Source organism: Leiobunum rupestre, chromosome 5, assembly GCF_980474605.1.
Source record: "Leiobunum rupestre chromosome 5, qqLeiRupe1.1.hap1, whole genome shotgun sequence".
In the NCBI taxonomy this organism is placed as follows: Eukaryota; Metazoa; Arthropoda; class Arachnida; order Opiliones; family Sclerosomatidae; genus Leiobunum; species Leiobunum rupestre.
In genome coordinates this window covers 64,981,124-64,988,193 of record NC_143388.1, presented here as the reverse complement: position 1 = coordinate 64,988,193, position 7,070 = coordinate 64,981,124, and positions in this window count along the sequence as shown.

Below are 7,070 nucleotides of genomic sequence, written 5' to 3'. Positions count from 1 at the left end.
GGAGGGGTGCTTAATGGGGTGGTTCAACTATGGGGAAAAGGGTACCACGGAAATAATCGCTTGGAAAAAAGGAGGAGGGGAAGGCCTAACTGGGGTGGTTCGACTATGGGGAAAAGGGTACAACGGAAATAATTGCATGACGAAACAGAGGTGGGGAAGGCCTACATGGGGTGGTTCGACTATGGGGAAAAGGGTGACACGGTAATTATCACTTGGAAAAAAGGAGGAGGGGAAGGCCTAACTGGGGTGGTTCGACTATGGGGAAAAGGGTACCACGGAAATAATCGCTTGGAAAAAGGAGGAGGGGTGCTTAATGGGGTGGTTCAACTATGGGGAAAAGGGTACCACGGAAATAATCGCTTGGAAAAAAGGAGGAGGGGAAGGCCTAACTGGGGTGGTTCGACTATGGGGAAAAGGGTACCACGGAAATTATCGCTTGGAAAAAAGGAGGAGGGGTAGGTCTAACTGGGGTGGTTCGACTATGGGGAAAAGGGTACCACGGAAATTATCGCTTGGAAAAAAGGAGGAGGGGAAGGCCTAACTGGGGTGGTTCGACTATGGGGAAAAGGGTACCACGGAAATTATCGCTTGGAAAAAAGGAGGAGGGGTAGGCCTAACTGGGGTGGTTCGACTATGGGGAAAAGGGTACCACGGAAATTATCGCTTGGAAAAAAGGAGGAGGGGAAGGCCTAACTGGGGTGGTTCGACTATGGGGAAAAGGGTACCACGGAAATTATCGCTTGGAAAAAAGGAGGAGGGGAAGGCCTAACTGGGGTGGTTCGACTATGGGGAAAAGGGTATCACGGAAATAATAGCTTGGAAAAAAGGAGGAGGGGTGCTTAATAGGGTGGTTCAACTAAGGGGAAAAGGGTACCACGGAAATTATCGCTTGGGAAAAAGGAGGAGGGGTGCTTAATGGGGTGGTTCGACTATGGGGAAAAGGGTACCACGGAAATAATCGCTTGGAAAAAAGGAGGAGGGGAAGGCCTAACTGGGGTTGTTCGACTATGGGGAAAAGGGTACCACGGAAATTATCGCTTGGAAAAAAGAAGGAAAGGGAAGGCCTAACTGGGGTGGTTCGACTATCGGGAAAAGGGTACCACGGTAATTATCGCTTGGAAAAAAGGAGGAGGGGAAGGCCTAACTGGGGTGGTTCGACTATGGGGAAAAGGGTACCACGGAAATTATCGCTTGGAAAAAAGGAGGAGGGGTAGGTCTAACTGGGGTGGTTCGACTATGGGGAAAAGGGTACCACGGAAATTATCGCTTGGGAAAAAGGAGGAGGGGTGCTTAATGGGGTGGTTCGACTATGGGGAAAAGGGTACCACGGAAATAATCGCTTGGAAAAAAGGAGGAGGGGAAGGCCTAACTGGGGTGGTTCGACTATGGGGAAAAGGGTACCACGGAAATTATCGCTTGGGAAAAAGGAGGAGGGGTGCTTAATGGGGTGGTTCGACTATGGGGAAAAGGGTACCACGGAAATAATCGCTTGGAAAAAAGGAGGAGGGGAAGGCCTAACTGGGGTGGTTCGACTATGGGGAGAAGGGTACAACGGAATTAATTGCATGAGGAAACCGAGGTGGGGAAGGCCGAACTGGGGTGGTTCGACTAAGGGGAAAAGGGTGACACGGTAATTATCGCTTGGAAAAAAGGAGGAGGGGAAGGCCTAACTGGGGTTGTTCGACTATGGGGAAAAGGGTGACACGGTAATTATCGCTTGGAAAAAAGGAGGAGGGGAAGGCCTTACTGGGGTTGTTCGACTATGGGGAAAAGGGTACCACGGAAATTATCGCTTGGAAAAAAGAAGGAAAGGGAAGGCCTAACTGGGGTGGTTCGACTATGGGGAAAAGGGTACCACGGTAATTATCGCTTGGAAAAAAGGAGGAGGGGAAGGCCTAACTGGGGTGGTTCGACTATGGGGAAAAGGGTACCACGGAAATTATCGCTTGGAAAAAAGGAGGAGGGGAAGGCCTAACTGGGGTGGTTCGACTATGGGGAAAAGGGTACCACGGAAATAATCGCTTGGAAAAAAGGATTAGGGGAAGGCCTAACTGGGGTGGTTCGACTATGGGGAAAAGGGTACCACGGAAATTATCGCTTGGAAAAAAGGAGGAGGGGAAGGCCTAACTGGGGTGGTTCGACTATGGGGAAAAGGGTACCACGGAAATTATCGCTTGGAAAAAAGGAGGAGGGGAAGGCCTAACTGGGGTGGTTCGACTATGGGGAAAAGGGTACCACGGAAATAATCGCTTGGAAAAAAGGAGGAGGGGTGCTTAATGGGGTGGTTCAACTATGGGGAAAAGGGTACCACGGAAATAATCGCTTGGAAAAAAGGAGGAGGGGAAGGCCTAACTGGGGTGGTTCGACTATGGGGAAAAGGGTACAACGGAAATAATTGCATGAGGACACCGAGGTGGGGAAGGCCGAACTGGGGTGGTTCGACTAAGGGGAAAAGGGTGACACGGTAATTATCGCTTGGAAAAAAGGAGGAGGGGAAGGCCTAACTGGGGTTGTTCGACTATGGGGAAAAGGGTGACACGGTAATTATCGCTTGGAAAAAAGGAGGAGGGGAAGGCCTTACTGGGGTTGTTCGACTATGGGGAAAAGGGTACCACGGAAATTATCGCTTGGAAAAAAGAAGGAAAGGGAAGGCCTAACTGGGGTGGTTCGACTATGGGGAAAAGGGTACCACGGTAATTATCGCTTGGAAAAAAGGAGGAGGGGAAGGCCTAACTGGGGTGGTTCGACTATGGGGAAAAGGGTACCACGGAAATTATCGCTTGGAAAAAAGGAGGAGGGGAAGGCCTAACTGGGGTGGTTCGACTATGGGGAAAAGGGTACCACGGAAATAATCGCTTGGAAAAAAGGATTAGGGGAAGGCCTAACTGGGGTGGTTCGACTATGGGGAAAAGGGTACCACGGTAATTATCGCTTGGAAAAAAGGAGGAGGGGAAGGCCTAACTGGGGTGGTTCGACTATGGGGAAAAGGGTACCACGGAAATTATCGCTTGGAAAAAAGGAGGAGGGGAAGGCCTAACTGGGGTGGTTCGACAATGGGGAAAAGGGTACCACGGAAATTATCGCTTGGGAAAAAGGAGGAGGGTTGCTTAATGGGGTGGTTCGACTATGGGGAAAAGGGTACCACGGAAATAATCGCTTGGAAAAAAGGAGGAGGGGAAGGCCTAACTGGGTTGGTTCGACTATGGGGAAAAGGGTACCACGGAAATTATCGCTTGGAAAAAAGGAGGAGGGGAAGGCCTAACTGGGGTGGTTCGACTATGGGGAAAAGGGTACCACGGAAATTATCGCTTGGAAAAAAGGAGGAGGGGAAGGCCTAACTGGGGTGGTTCGACTATGGGGAAAAGGGTACCACGGAAATAATCGCTTGGAAAAAAGGAGGAGGGGTGCTTAATGGGGTGGTTCAACTATGGGGAAAAGGGTACCACGGAAATAATCGCTTGGAAAAAAGGAGGAGGGGAAGGCCTAACTGGGGTGGTTCGACTATGGGGAAAAGGGTACAACGGAAATAATTGCATGAGGAAACAGAGGTGGGGAAGGCCGAACTGGGGTGGTTCGACTATGGGGAAAAGGGTGACACGGTAATTATCGCTTGGAAAAAAGGAGGAGGGGAAGGCCTAACTGGGGTTGTTCGACTATGGGGAAAAGGGTGACACGGTAATTATCGCTTGGAAAAAAGGAGGAGGGGAAGGCCTTACTGGGGTTGTTCGACTATGGGGAAAAGGGTACCACGGAAATTATCGCTTGGAAAAAAGAAGGAAAGGGAAGGCCTAACTGGGGTGGTTCGACTAAGGGGAAAAGGGTACCACGGAAATTATCGCTTGGAAAAAAGGAGGAGGGGAAGGCCTAACTGGGGTGGTTCGACTATGGGGAAAAGGGTACCACGGAAATAATCGCTTGGAAAAAAGGAGGAGGGGAAGGCCTAACTGGGGTGGTTCGACTATGGGGAAAAGGGTACCACGGAAATTATCGCTTGGAAAAAAGGAGGAGGGGAAGGCCTAACTGGGGTGGTTCGACTATGGGGAAAAGGGTACCACGGAAATTATCGCTTGGAAATAGGAGGAGGGGAAGGCCTAACTGGGGTGGTTCGACTATGGGGAAAAGGGTACCACGGAAATAATCGCTTGGAAAAAAGGAGGAGGGGTGCTTAATGGGGTGGTTCAACTATGGGGAAAAGGGTACCACGGAAATAATCGCTTGGAAAAAAGGAGGAGGGGAAGGCCTAACTGGGGTGGTTCGACTATGGGGAAAAGGGTACAACGGAAATAATTGCATGACGAAACAGAGGTGGGGAAGGCCTACATGGGGTGGTTCGACTATGGGGAAAAGGGTGACACGGTAATTATCACTTGGAAAAAAGGAGGAGGGGAAGGCCTAACTGGGGTGGTTCATCTATGGGGAAAAGGGTACCACGGAAATTATCGCTTGGAAAAAAGGAGGAGGGGAAGGCCTAACTGGGGTGGTTCGACTATTGGGAAAAGGGTACCACGGAAATAATCGCTGGGAAAAAAGGAGGAGGGGTGCTTAATGGGGTGGTTCAACTATGGGGAAAAGGGTACCACGGAAATAATCGCTTGGAAAAATGGAGGAGGGGAAGGCCTAACTGGGGTGGTTCGACTATGGGGAAAAGGGTACCACGGAAATAATCGCTTGGAAAAAAGGAGGAGGGGTGCTTAATGGGGTGGTTCAACTATGGGGAAAAGGGTACCACGGAAATTATCGCTTGGAAAAAAGGAGGAGGGGAAGGCCTAACTGGGGTGGTTCGACTATGGGGAAAGGGGTACCACGGAAATAATCGCTTGGAAAAAAGGAGGAGGGGTGCTTAATGGGGTGGTTCAACTATGGGGAAAAGGGTACCACGGAAATAATCGCTTGGAAAAAAGGAGGAGGGGAAGGCCTAACTGGGGTGGTTCGACTATGGGGAAAAGGGTACAACGGAAATAATTGCATGAGGAAACAGAGGTGGGGAAGGCCGAACTGGGGTGGTTCGACTATGGGGAAAAGGGTGACACGGTAATTATCGCTTGGAAAAAAGGAGGAGGGGAAGGCCTAACTGGGGTTGTTCGACTATGGGGAAAAGGGTGACACGGTAATTATCGCTTGGAAAAAAGGAGGAGGGGAAGGCCTTACTGGGGTTGTTCGACTATGGGGAAAAGGGTACCACGGAAATTATCGCTTGGAAAAAAGAAGGAAAGGGAAGGCCTAACTGGGGTGGTTCGACTAAGGGGAAAAGGGTACCACGGAAATTATCGCTTGGAAAAAAGGAGGAGGGGAAGGCCTAACTGGGGTGGTTCGACTATGGGGAAAAGGGTACCACGGAAATAATCGCTTGGAAAAAAGGAGGAGGGGAAGGCCTAACTGGGGTGGTTCGACTATGGGGAAAAGGGTACCACGGAAATTATCGCTTGGAAAAAAGAAGGAGGGGAAGGCCTAACTGGGGTGGTTCGACTATGGGGAAAAGGGTACCACGGAAATTATCGCTTGGAAATAGGAGGAGGGGAAGGCCTAACTGGGGTGGTTCGACTATGGGGAAAAGGGTACCACGGAAATAATCGCTTGGAAAAAAGGAGGAGGGGTGCTTAATGGGGTGGTTCAACTATGGGGAAAAGGGTACCACGGAAATAATCGCTTGGAAAAAAGGAGGAGGGGAAGGCCTAACTGGGGTGGTTCGACTATGGGGAAAAGGGTACAACGGAAATAATTGCATGACGAAACAGAGGTGGGGAAGGCCTAACTGGGGTGGTTCGACTATGGGGAAAAGGGTGACACGGTAATTATCGCTTGGAAAAAAGGAGGAGGGGAAGGCCTAACTGGGGTGGTTCATCTATGGGGAAAAGGGTACCACGGAAATTATCGCTTGGAAAAAAGGAGGAGGGGAAGGCCTAACTGGGGTGGTTCGACTATTGGGAAAAGGGTACCACGGAAATAATCGCTGGGAAAAAAGGAGGAGGGGTGCTTAATGGGGTGGTTCAACTATGGGGAAAAGGGTACCACGGCAATTATCGCTTGGAAAAAAGGAGGGGGGGAAGGCCTAACTGGGGTGGTTCGACTATGGGGAAAAGGGTACCACGGAAATAATAGCTTGGAAAAAAGGAGGAGGGGTGCTTAATAGGGTGGTTCAACTAAGGGGAAAAGGGTACCACGGAAATAATTGCATGAGGAAACAGAGGTGGGGAAGGCCTAACTGGGGTGGTTCGACTATGGGGAAAAGGGTTCCACAGAAATTATCGCTTGGAAAAAAGGAGGAGGGGAAGGCCTAACTGGGGTGGTTCGACTATGGGGAAAAGGGTACCACGATAATTATCGCTTGGAAAAAAGGAGGAGGGGAAGGCCTAACTGGGGTGGTTCGACTATGGGGAAAAGGGTACCACGGAAATTATCGCTTGGAAAAAAGGAGGAGGGGAAGGCCTAACTGGGGTGGTTCGACTATGGGGAAAAGGGTACCACGGAAATAATCGCTTGGAAAAAAGGAGGAGGGGTGCTTAATGGGGTGGTTCAACTATGGGGAAAAGGGTACCACGGAAATAATAGCTTGGAAAAAAGGAGGAGGGGAAGGCCTAACTGGGGTTGTTCGACTATGGGGAAAAGGGTACCACGGAAATAATCGCTTGGAAAAAAGAAGGAAAGGGAAGGCCTAACTGGGGTGGTTCGACTATGGGGAAAAGGGTACCACGGAAATTATCGCTTGGAAAAAAGAAGGAAAGGGAAGGCCTAACTGGGGTGGTTCGACTATGGGGAAAAGGGTACCACGATAATTATCGCTTGGAAAAAAGGAGGAGGGGAAGGCCTAACTGGGGTGGTTCGACTATGGGGAAAAGGGTACCACGGAAATTATCGCTTGGAAAAAAGGAGGAGGGGTGCTTAATGGGGTGGTTCAACTATGGGGAAAAGGGTACCACGGAAATAATCGCTTGGAAAAAAGGAGGAGGGGAAGGCCTAACTGGGGTTGTTCGACTATGGGGAAAAGGGTACCACGGAAATTATCGCTTGGAAAAAAGAAGGAAAGGGAAGGCCTAACTGGGGTGGTTCGACTATCGGGAAAAGGGTACCAC